The sequence below is a fragment of the Procambarus clarkii genome, chromosome 17 (assembly GCF_040958095.1).
Source record: "Procambarus clarkii isolate CNS0578487 chromosome 17, FALCON_Pclarkii_2.0, whole genome shotgun sequence".
In the NCBI taxonomy this organism is placed as follows: Eukaryota; Metazoa; Arthropoda; class Malacostraca; order Decapoda; family Cambaridae; genus Procambarus; species Procambarus clarkii.
In genome coordinates this window covers 1,812,820-1,825,337 of record NC_091166.1, presented here as the reverse complement: position 1 = coordinate 1,825,337, position 12,518 = coordinate 1,812,820, and the positions used below count along the sequence as shown (strand labels likewise).

The window sequence follows — 12,518 nt, the reverse complement described above, 5'->3', positions numbered from 1 at the left end:
CATACACTCTCCATGCTGCTCCTTTTGAATTCTCTGTTGGTCTGGTATAAAAAAATTTATAGTTTCCTCCAAATTCATTATCCTGTTTGCCACTCTTTATGTAGCGTTCCGTGCCTTTCACGTGAAAGTGTGGGCAGCTGAGGTCATAGCATTTTCTGTCCTCCAGTGAGGTTTGGCACATGTCAGGATGGAAAAACCTACATGTTGATCCAAATCGACACTCACCTTTCCTAAGCATATTTAAACATTTTTTGGGATGTTGGTAACTGCATTCGAATCCTTTCTTATTACCAGCATATCTATGTCTGCATATGCCCTTTGCATAAAATTTGCATAAGTCTGTCCTTCTGTTCTGAATTGCTCTATCGGGAACCGTCGTAGTGTCTGTACCTATCGAGCTGTCAGTGCTGTCTGGTACACTTTCTAGTTTACTGTCATCTACATCCTGGCCTACTGAGTCAGAGTTTACAACTTCCTGAGTTTCAGCCTCAGTTTCTTCCCTGACTATAGCCTCCGCCCCTTGTATATTAGAATTGTTGTTCCTTTCCCACTCCTGGATGGCTGATAGGCTTCCAATGAATGATGTTTTCCGATCATGCGTCATGTTATCTAGAAGGTTTTTTAAGATATTCCAAGCTGGCAGGTCGTTTTTACACACCCAGAGCAAGTGGCCAGCTCTCAGTGCCGTAGTGTTACTCACTCCTGTACAAGCCGAATGGAATCTAGTCTTACAGATATAACATTCAATTCCCGTTACCTTCGTCTTTAAGGAGTTGTTACAGTGGCCACAAATTTGTTTATTTACTCCCATTTTGCCTTGTTTTGTTGTATATATCTATATATTTATAATATTATATGTATATTGTATATTTGTAACAAGATATATGTTTATTTGTTCTACTGTATGGTCAGTATTTATCGCACGGTCGAGAGTGAGGGTCTCAGAGGCTGTACAGTTGACACGTTGTATTTGAGAGTCACTGTATGGATCACTTGTTGATGTCAGTCCTTTTAACTCTTTATAAAATTATATGTATATATATTTATATGTTTAATATTTATAATATTATATGTATACCGTATATTTGTAATATTATGTATGTTATTTTGTTCAAACTTTATGGCAGGTACTTAGCGTAGGGTGCGAAGCTGGTCCCCGGTCGGTACAGGTGACCTCTTGTTGTCCCAGGTTGATGTCACCAGTTTCCAGTTACCCGATTTATAACCACTGATGCCGCCTCTTGCCACTATTCTATATTTCTAGTATTCTATATTTATAATATTCACTTCCAACTTATATGTTGTTGTGATACCCGTTCCACATCACTGTTCCACGAATCACCGTTCACTATTTTTTTCCCTAATACACGCATGTACACAAAGCCTCGTTCACTGGCTCACACATGGTCTCCCGTTTATTCTCTATTTAACACAAAGTTCTATTGTTAATGACTATTTTCAATTTTTTCCAGCGGGTCACTATGCACTTTGTTATGTCCGTAATCAGTAATCCACGGTAGTAGTCCTAAGAATCCCGGTTAATGTCACGATTTTAACGGAGCGCGCACGGTACGTCTTCCCCCTCCCTCGACCTTGTTTATAGTTTAGTTCAATTAATATGCACCCCATACCTGTCCTTTGGGCGGTAGTGGAAAGAGTTACAGAGGCACATAATGGGCTCATAGGGACTGAACCCCACAATTCATTTACCTGAGCAAGTTAATCTTGCTGAGAGAGTTACAAAATTCAATGCACATCATCACATCAACAACGGGCTCGAGACCGCCAACAAGTACAGTTTCTAAATTAAGCAACTGACATGGTGAGAGCCCTACAGCGAGAAACATTTGTACGCTAACCGAACTGTGTTACGGAGGCTACGCTCTCTAAAACCTTACAAATATTTCCTCCTGCTTCTTACCGCTCCTTCCCGCCATCGAAAGCCCTAAAAACACTTCCTCCTGCTTCCTCCCGCTCTCTGAAGCGCTAGTAACACTTCCTACCACTCTCTGAACCCATAAAAATACTTCCTCCTGCTCGTTCCCGATCTCTGAAACCCTATTAATATTTCCTTCTGCTACCTCCCACTTCCTCCCGCTCTCTGAAGCCTTAAAAATATTCCCTCTCGCTCTCTCACGGGAGACATCTCCTGTCACGCAGGGTGCAGTCGCACCTCCACAGATCTCCAGTATCAGCTCTTGATACTGGTAATGGCTCAAAAGGGCCACCACTTACGAGCTATTCATGCCCGTGCCACCTTTTGGGTGGCTTCATCTTCATCTTAACACATTCATAAGGGAGACATCTCCCGTCATGCAGGGTGCATTCGCACCTCCACAGATATCCAGTATCAGCTTTTGATACTGGTGATGGCTCAAAAGGGCCACTACTTACGGGCTATTCATGCTCGTGCCACCTTTTGAGTGGCTTAATCTTCATCAATCAATCGCTCTCTGAAGCCTTACAAATTATTTCTCCTACTTCCTGCCACTCGCTCCCGCTCTCTGAAGCCCTAATAACAATTCCTTCCGCTCTCCGAATCCCTAAAAATACTTCCTCCTATTTCCTCCCGCTCTCTGAAGCCTTAAAAACACTTCCTTTTGCTTCCTGAAGCCCTAAAATCAGTTTTTCCTGCTTTTTCCCGCTCGCTCCCTTTCTCTGAACCCTTAAAAACACCTGCTTCCGCACTCTGAGACCCTAATATCACTTCCTTCTGCTTCCTATACCAAATTAAATGTTCCAGAGATGTGTAAATATTTAATTCAAAATGATCTGCTATCCACCGCTGCCCACTGGAGGGGGGTTCTGGCGTTCCAGCGAGCGCTATGTCATGGGTTCGTATCCTGGCCGGGGAGGATTTACTGGCCGCAATTCCTTAACTGTAGCCTCTGTTTAAGGCAACAGTAAAATGTGTACTTGGATGAAAAAACGATTCTTCGCGGCAGGGGATCGTATTCCAGGGACCTGCCCGAAACGCTACGCGTACTAGTGACTGTACAAGAATGTAACAACTCTTGTATATATCTAAAAAAAAAAAAAAAAAAAATTGTGACACTAGCTCTCCACATGTCAGTTGCTTAATTTAGAAACCGTACTTGTGGTCAATCACGAACCCATTTATGATGTGACGACTTATACTGAATTTTGTAACTAGTTATCAAGATTTGAACTTGCTTAACTAAGTGAATTGTGGGGTTCAGTCCCTGAGCCCATTATGTGCTTCTGTAACTCCTTCTACCTCCCACAAGATGGGTATGGGGTGCATAATAAGTGAACTAAACTAAACTAAACCTCTCATGTTATCGTGACATGATACACCCCGTACACACATAAAACAGGATTTTCTCTCTATTTTCGTTATTAAACCTTGTTTAATTTATATAATTACTCAAGCAATGTGTTTTGATCATATTATATCGCTGAAGAAAAACTATGTGCATCTTTGGTAGCAATTAACCGGATTTGGTCCATATAATAACAGGTCGCTATACTTCAGGTTTCCGTAGTGTAGTGGTTATCACGTGCGCCTCACACGCGCAAGGTCCCCGGTTCGATCCCGGGCGGAAACATTTGACTTTTTAAATGTTTGTTTTCATAACCTATTGAAATAAACTCAAAGTGTCCGACCACTTGGGTCGGACGGTAGAGCGATGGTCTCGCTTCTTGCAGGTCGGCGTTCAATCCCCGACCGAGCAAGTGGTTGAGTACCATTCCTTTCCTCCGTCCCATCCCAAATCCTTATCCTGACCCCTTCCCAGTGCTATATAGTTGTAATGGCTTGGCGCTTTCCCCCCCTGATAGTTCCCTTCCCTTCCCTTCAAAGAGCTAAAATTAATAACAAAGAACATTGACAATATTTATTAAATCATAAAACTTATACCAATTTGTAATTTGCTAATACTACATTATACTAATTATTAATATTGAGTCATATAACTATGCATTGTGGAGCAGAGTGGCGCAGTGGAAGCGTGCTGGGCCCATAATCCCACTAGAGGTCCGTAGATCGAAACTACGCTCTGCTACAGTCTAAATTTTTCCTACCATAACAAACCAAAAGAAATGTTTTTATCTTTAATGATAGCAATCCATCCTCCTGTACATTTTGTAACTATGTAGAGCATCGTACATATAAATTAAATATTGACGTAATGGACAATTACATAGTAGAATTTGGTACTATTCACCTTATAGTCGGGAAAAAATACAGCTAAAACCAAACAGATATATTCCTAGGCCTAGTATAACATATATATGTACTATATTTGGTGTCGGAAAATCTGACACCATTTAATATTACATGCAGGCAGATAATATTGCTGCTGCGTTGTATAAACAAGTTAACCCATAGAAAATGTAACATGTAGTGGAATTACCGTCTATAGAAAACGGAATATCATTACCACATACTATTATAAATTCACCACCTATTATGGTGGGAATTATTCTTAAATACATTAGTCTTTGGACTTTACCATCATAAAAACATCTCATATAAATTAACTTAATTATCAGAATTAAAATAGAGTAAATGTGACCCTTCTATCACTTACTGTCATCTGGACAATGTAGGCCAGTAGCGTCAGTTGTGAGGGAGTGGTCAGCCATTGTTATTGTACTTAGACCAGAGGCGCACGGGAGCATTTCGGCTCCTGTTAATTTTACTTGGACGAAGTGTTATGGAAACCAAAGGTGTACCGTCATCAACACGCTGTCAACAAATACAAGTTAAGTGTTCTGCCAAAACAAATTTATCTATCATTTGTGGCCATTAATGTCATTAGATAGGGTGAGCGGGTTAGATCACGAGATCGCCTCATACTAAAGGTAATTAAGCCAGGTCTTTATGGTTCCTTGTACAGTCTTTTCTCTGATATAGCTGTCATATATTAGGATTCTGGCTTTACAGCTAGCGCCCTTTTGACAGGTCAAGACGAGGAAGCATGCTTTGTGTACCAGATACTGGGTGATGGAAGCTACCTCAAAGAGGATAATTTGGTGTCTACATCCTGGTTATACCTGGTGGACTAAGGCCTGCTGCACAATAAGATAAGGAACCTCTTCAATGTATGTAGTCTAATACTGTAGTTTGATTGGCTGCATATATATAAATTCAATATAAACCCCCCCTAATGTGTAAAGGATCGATTTGTGAGATTATTGCAGAAATACAGTCCACTTATCATCATACAAATTGCTATCGAAGTATACAAATTAATGTAAATATAAATTCTACATAAATTCATATAAATCAAATATATATAAATCTCACAGGTCGGTTCCCACATTATTTGGTCCTTCGAAACCGAATTATTTGGACCTTCGGAACTGGATTATTTGGTCCTTTGAACCCACATTTGGTCATCTTAGTACCGGATGAACCAGTTAACCAGTGGATTCATTAAATATACTAGTGCAGTGTGATTTATACAAAGCCAGCAGTCAAAGACGGCGGCGTTGCCTCGAGCGAGTTCACGAGCCCCGCTCAGTTCAGATCAGCCTCATCAGCGGTTTCATGCACACCCACAGATTTGGTGGCGTGTTATTCTGTGAAATGACTGCGCTAATATTGAAGCCAGCCAAATTAGTGGCTGTGTCGCGAGATTGTTCACGGATTTCATGGTGTTAAATTTCGCGAGAGATTATCCACGAATTTTGTGGACTTTATTTCGCGAGGTCACTAATAATATTTAATACTTCTAGATAATATTAGAAGTTTCATAGAGGCTAATTAAGAGGCTATTATCAATAATTGTGTATATTATTTCTCCAAAATAGAGAATTATTTAATATATATTGCACTAGTGATCACAGTATAATATTTACCAATTGCCAACCCACAACAGGGTAGGATATTACCATTGACTAGTTGAACTATTTATTGTTCATCCTAGTCCCATTATTACCATAGTCTAGTTGTACTATATTGAACAACCTAGCACCATTAATGAATGGTGCAGACCCTATTTTGGGTGTAATTTTTATCAACTCGAGTTGAGTTGTATATATAATAATTTACTTATGATCATTACACCTTTGAGTGATTAATTAGTGTATTCCATCCTAGGGTGATATAGAAGAGCTAACCTAAAGGTACTTCCAGTGACACTGGTTTATCACTCAAATCATTAGTGTGTATGATTGTATATATATAATGTGTATTAATTTTAAGTGCTAACCTCTAGTAGAGGTAGGATTACAGCCTAGCGAGTGCAGAAATTTACCCTAGGCTACCATTAGTACTTGCTCACAATTTATGAGCCAGTGGTGCCCAATTAACAAGTCACCATGACTAAGCCACAGAAAGCAAAGTGTGCTTTAGTAGCAAGCAAACGTCAACTGACAAGAGATCTCGACCAATATGAACAGTTGTTATATGAGCCTGTAATTAATTATCGTCGGTTGAAAATACCACTATTACAGATTCAAACCCAATTGCATATATTGAAAGCAAATAGGAAATCTTACCAAAATCAAGTCCACGACGACGTAGTAGTTGAAGATGTGGAACAATTCCTGTCTGACCTAGCACAATATGAAGAAGAAACTCAAGGCAGGTTGGAACATTTACACAGGATAATTGAATCAGAACAATTAGTCAGTACATCAAATAAAGTAGATAATGTTATGGATGATCTGGATCTTTTTGAGAATAAATGTCAAGCCAGATTAGATCCTTTAATCAACAAGGATAAAGCTTCACCCAGTAAAGCTTCACCCACTACAGCTTCACCCAATATTATACCACCAGAAATTAAGCAGTTCTCAGACAATTTATCCACAGTCTCTGTGGATTCTGAAAACCCAATACCTGAGGCTACTAAGTTAACATGCCTCCAAGCTAGAGGTGAAGCTGAACCAGTAGTAGAAAATGTAAATGAAAATAGCGACAGCACTAATTTCCCAGTCCAGCTTCCTAGGGATAATGCTGGCAATGAGAAAACTGTCATACATCTAGTACTACAATTGTTGGACTTACCTCAACCTGATCAGACTGCTGACTCATTACAATCCTTCAGCATGGAGTTTGAGTCACTACTAAGAACATTCAGTCTTAAGGCTGATATAACTACTAGTGAATGGATGACCAAAGTAGTCCTTCAACGAAAATTGTCCAGAGATATACTAGATGAATTATATGCACATCAACATAACACCATCCTGACAGTACAGGACATCACTGAAGGTTTACATTCCATCATAAACAAACGACGAGCAAATGAGAAAGTTAAAGCCTCATGCAAGCCTTCAGAAATAGAAAATAATAGTCAATTAAAGGGTAAAACAACTACCCCAAATAAACGTCAGTCAATTACTCTAACATCAAGTTGCAGAAAATCTGACAATGCAGCAGAATCCTCCAAGCCTACTGTTACTAGTTCACCCAAACCGGTAACTTCCAAACGTGCAGTAGGCTGGGGGACATGTATGTTCTCCAAAAAGAAACATTCAACATACTGTTGTGCTAATTATCCAACCAGAGACACTCGTATTGAGCGACTCCAGGAATTAGGGAGATGTTCAAGGTGTCTCAAGTTACACAACATAGACTATTGTGATACCCAATTCAACACCTGTAACAGGTGTAGAAGAGGTAGGCACCATGCAGCACTGTGCAAATATACGAAATTAACGTATTCAAGACCCAAGGTGGAAGATTGCATTCCCACCACAGTACAGTACTGCAAAGTGCAACAAACAAAGAGTGTCCAATCGGCAAAGTCTAAAGGTAATACGACTTTGCCTACTGCCCAAATTACCATCCTGAATAACAGGGCCAAGGTCCATACCCGTGGGTTGTTTGACCAAGGATCCCAGAGAACATTTGTCACTAAAAGGCTGGCAGATGAACTACAATTAAGGCCTGTAGCCCAGATGTCATTCAATATCTCAGGGTTTGTAACAGATGCAGGACCTCAAGTCTACCAGGTGGTACAACCATCAGTACGTATAGGCAGGTACGTCTGTAGAGTACAAGCCATTGTGGTGGACAAAATACCAGTAGACCTACAAGTTCAAGGTCTGAGAGCAACAGCCAAATTCCTGAGAAATAGAGGAATAAAATTGGCAGATAATATTAAGTCTGATCACCTCACCGACTTCGGTCTCCTTGTAGGGACAGACTATTGCCATCGATTCATCGGTAGCCCTACTAAATATCAGGGCATAACCATGTTAAAATCTGCAGGAGGTAAATTACTCTCAGGCCCAGTATCAAGCCTGAGGAGACCTATGGCTGCAGATAAACAATACCAGTAGAAATCTAAATTTGTCAGCTGATTATATTTCTCCAGTAGCATTATACTAAGGAGATTACAGCTGACTATACCAACAGAGGTTGATGTTAGTATCATCATTTAAAGCTGAAGATGAGTTCATGAGGCCTCAGTGGCAAATCAGTGAACAGTAGCCTAAAACAGCTACAAGTCACTGCGACCAGTGTCACTGAACCCACTGCAGTCTCAGAACCATATTTTACTTTAATGATGAGCTATTCAATCCTCTGAATCAATTAACTGAATTAAACCCCAATAAATCTGATGACTGATTTGATACATTTATTATTTAATCAAGATGTAATCCATGGGCCTCAGTGTTTATATATCAGTGACCAGTTACCTGAACAAACTTCAAGTTATATCTAATGTCACTGATCTCACTGCAGTCCCTGAATCATACTTGACTGTAGTACTTGATCACATTTAGTCTTCTGGGTTAAATAATATGTAATTAGGCTTGAATATTAGCCTTTCAAGAGTTAACAGGGAAATGAAATCGCATTAGACTTCTAACCCCTGCAACTCTAGTACGGGACATCCGTCCTGTACGAACAGACGCACAAATGTGTGATTACTAACTACTAACATCAAATTAATCTAATAATTCGAAGGAGGAGTATCGGTGTTCGTCTGTTCTAAATAGGACTTCGACCCGTGAGCAGCCCCCTGGGGAATTATGTCGGAAAATCCGACATCATTTAATATTACATGCAGGCAGATAATATTGCTGCTGCGTTGTATAAACAAGTTAACCCATAGAAAATGTAACATGTAGTGGAATTACCGTCTATAGAAAACGGAATATCATTACCACATACTATTATAAATTCACCACCTATTATGGTGGGAATTATTCTTAAATACATTAGTCTTTGGACTTTACCATCATAAAAACATCTCATATAAATTAACTTAATTATCAGAATTAAAATAGAGTAAATGTGACCCTTCTATCACTTACTGTCATCTGGACAATGTAGGCCAGTAGCGTCAGTTGTGAGGGAGTGGTCAGCTATTGTTATCGTACTTAGACCAGAGGCGCTGGGAGCATTTCGGCTCCTGTTAATTTTACTTGGACGAAGTGTTATGGAAACCAAAGGTGTACCATCATCAACACGCTGTCAACAAATACAAGTTAAGTGTTCTGTCGAAACCCATTTATCTATCATTTGTGGCCATTAATGTCATTAGATAGGGTGTGCCGGTTAGATCACGAGATCGCCTCATACTAAAGGTAATTAAGCCAGGTCTTTATGATTCCTTGTACAGTGTTTTCTCTGATATAGCTGTCATATATTAGGATTCTGGCTTTACAGCTAGCGCCCTTTTGACAGGTCAAGACGAGGAAGCATGCATTGTGTACCAGTTACTGGGTGATGGAAGCTACCTCAAAGAGGATAATTTGGTGTCTACATCCTGGTTATACCTGGTGGACTAAGGCCGGCTGTACAATAAGATAAGGAACCTCTTCAATGTATGTAGTCTAATACTGTAGTTTGATTGGCTGCATATATATAAATTCAATATAAACCCCCCTAATATGTAGAGGATCGATTTGTGAGATTATTGTAGAAATACAGTCCACTTATGATCATACAAATTGCTATCGAAGTATACAAATTAACGTAAATATAAATTCTATATAAATTCATATAAATCAAATAAATATAAATCTCACAGGTCGGTTCCCACATTTGGCCTCAGTTAGCATGTATTAGAATTAGACCTTGGATGGTAAGTTACGTTAGGATTTATGAGAAACAAATACAAAGGTTCGGGCCAACCTTGCCCAAAACGCTTGGCGTAATAGTGGCTTTAGACGTTGTATGTACAAGCTCTATCTATAAATCCCACAACATATTTGTGTCTCACCTTGTATGTATGTACTTTACCTGAATAAACATTTGATTTGATTTGACAAAACCTTTGCCGGTTTATCCAAATTCAATAATACCAAATTCTGCTATCCAATTGTTCATTACATCAATATATGTACGATGGAGGATGGATGTGTTGCTTATAAGCACTGCTATTAATATATCATAAGCTCCTACATAGATTACAGACAGAAATCACAATAGCGTGATGCATCATATGAACAAATCTACAAGGGCCGTGACGAGGGTTCAAACCTACGTCCGAGAGGATCCCAGACGCTGCCTTAATCGACTGAGCTACGACATGGTAAAGGAATTGCAACCAGAAGTTCTACTGACCTTAGTTGGATCCTGCAGCCTCTCCGAGACACAAACCAGGATTTTACACAAATCCCCCCATGCACCCGAGCTCTGTCAATAAGCCGTTCTACCTCTTCGCTCTTACTTCATTTTGTAAAGAGGTAGAATGGCTTATTGACAGAGCTCGGGTGCATGGGGGGAATTGTGTAAAATCCTGGTTTTTGTCTCAAAGAGGCTGCAGGATCCAAGTAAGGTCAGTAGAACTTCTGGTTGCAATTCTTTTACCATGTCGTAGCTCAGTCGATTAAGGCAGCGTCTGGGATGCTCTCGGATGTAGCTTCGAACTCTCGTCACGGCCCTTGTGGATTTCTCCTACATAGATGTTATTACTGCACGGTTGTCTTAGGTTTGCTATTAATATAATTGCCGATATTTCTTAAAGTATTACAATTCGGCGGACACCGACTAGGCTATGACGCTCCCCTACCCAACATGACTCATCTTGGAAAGCTGGGCGAGGCAAGTCCCACCAAGTGTCTGGTCACCATCCTCGGATAAACATTCTATTTTATAGATATAGGTTATATAAATATATAGGGGTTACCATCTTTGGTTGCGTTTGTAGGGACCCTCGACCTCGAAGAAGACGACATGCAGCATCCGGGGAAGCGTTGTGGGGCACCCGCGCACACTTATATATTGTCTTTTCATACCATCCCTATATTTTTTTATTTTGTCATTATATTTTATTTAAAATTTCATTACACAAAAAGAGTTACAACATTGGTTACATTCAAAGTAAAAGACTTCTTATTACAGGTTGTAGAGTTCCTCCAATATATAGTTTTTGTGTTAACTAATACTATTACATATATATTATTACCTATATCTTCTAGTCGTAGTAGTAGCAGACATTGATCAGTCTCAGGAGTCTATGGAGTTGCGCTCTGGTTGTCGGTCTGGAGTGGCCTCTCCAGGGCACAAAGCCAGGGTAGGTTGATACGGGGGAGAAGCTGTCAACCATGCAGCAGGTCCCCCCTCTCCACGGCGCCGAAAGTCTCCAATGGAAAGGCAAACGCCAATATGATTGGTTCCAGCGCCGTCGCAGGAACTGTGAACTCCGGAGTTGACCTGGAAACTGGTGAAGGGACTCATAACCCGGAGACCGCCGTGGTCGGGGCCGGAGAAGAACCACCCCAGCAAGGGCAAGAACGACCCCAGCCTCCTGAAGCAGAGCCTGGGGCTGCTAGAGCCCAAGGAGGAGGACTTCAGAGTCCCGCACCTACGGGTTCCAGGCATAGTTCAATAACTAACTGATAAGCATAACTTTAATATTGATTCATTAACTAAGTTCAATAACTAATTGATAAACCTTAAAGAACTGGTGAGAACAACTGTGTACACTTCAGTTTGCTGAAATTTATTAGATCTGTGCTGCTTATAAAATACGTTTGTGTTCGATCCCCGATGGTCCCAGTGCTTGGGCACCGTTTCTCCACTCCGTCCTCTCGATTCTTGCAAGGTCCGCGTTCGATCCCCGATGGTCCAAGTGTTAGCTTTCCATTCCTTCACTTCGTCCTTATATATCCCAGATGATCTTAATATCCCTTCCAAGTGCTATATAATCATACAGGCCTAGTACTTTCACCTCATAATTACCTTACCTTACCTCGCTTCCTCAGAGACTTTTCCTTCCTGATTTTGTCTTCTCACGCCTCAGTTGTCAGTTGATGATGTATGATGAAGTGGATGAATGTATGACTGTTGAGTTCTTCATTAAGCAGGAAGAGTCGTGGCCAGACTGGGAGGTCGGACCCGGTGTTAAGGGTGTTAACACCGGGGTGTTCAGGGTGTTAACACCCGGTGTTCGGGGGTGTTAACACCGGGGTGTTCGGGGTGTTAACACTGGGGTGTTCAGGGTGTTAACACCGGGGTGTTAACACTGGGGTGTTCAGGGTGTTAACACCGGGATGTTCAGGGTGTTAACACCGGGGTGTTCAGGGTGTTAACACCGGGGTGTTCAGGGTGTTAACACCGGGGTTATCTTGAGGTTATCTTGAAA

At 40.7% G+C, this 12,518-nt stretch overlaps 1 non-coding gene across 1 annotated transcript; it reads left to right on the top strand.

Annotated features, from left to right (window-relative positions):
* Positions 1-3,496: 3,496 nt before the first annotated feature.
* TRNAV-CAC (transfer RNA valine (anticodon CAC)) lies at positions 3,497-3,569 on the top strand. The gene has a single exon. It is a non-coding gene; the product is annotated as a tRNA-Val (tRNA).
* The last annotated feature ends 8,949 nt before the right edge of the window (positions 3,570-12,518 follow it).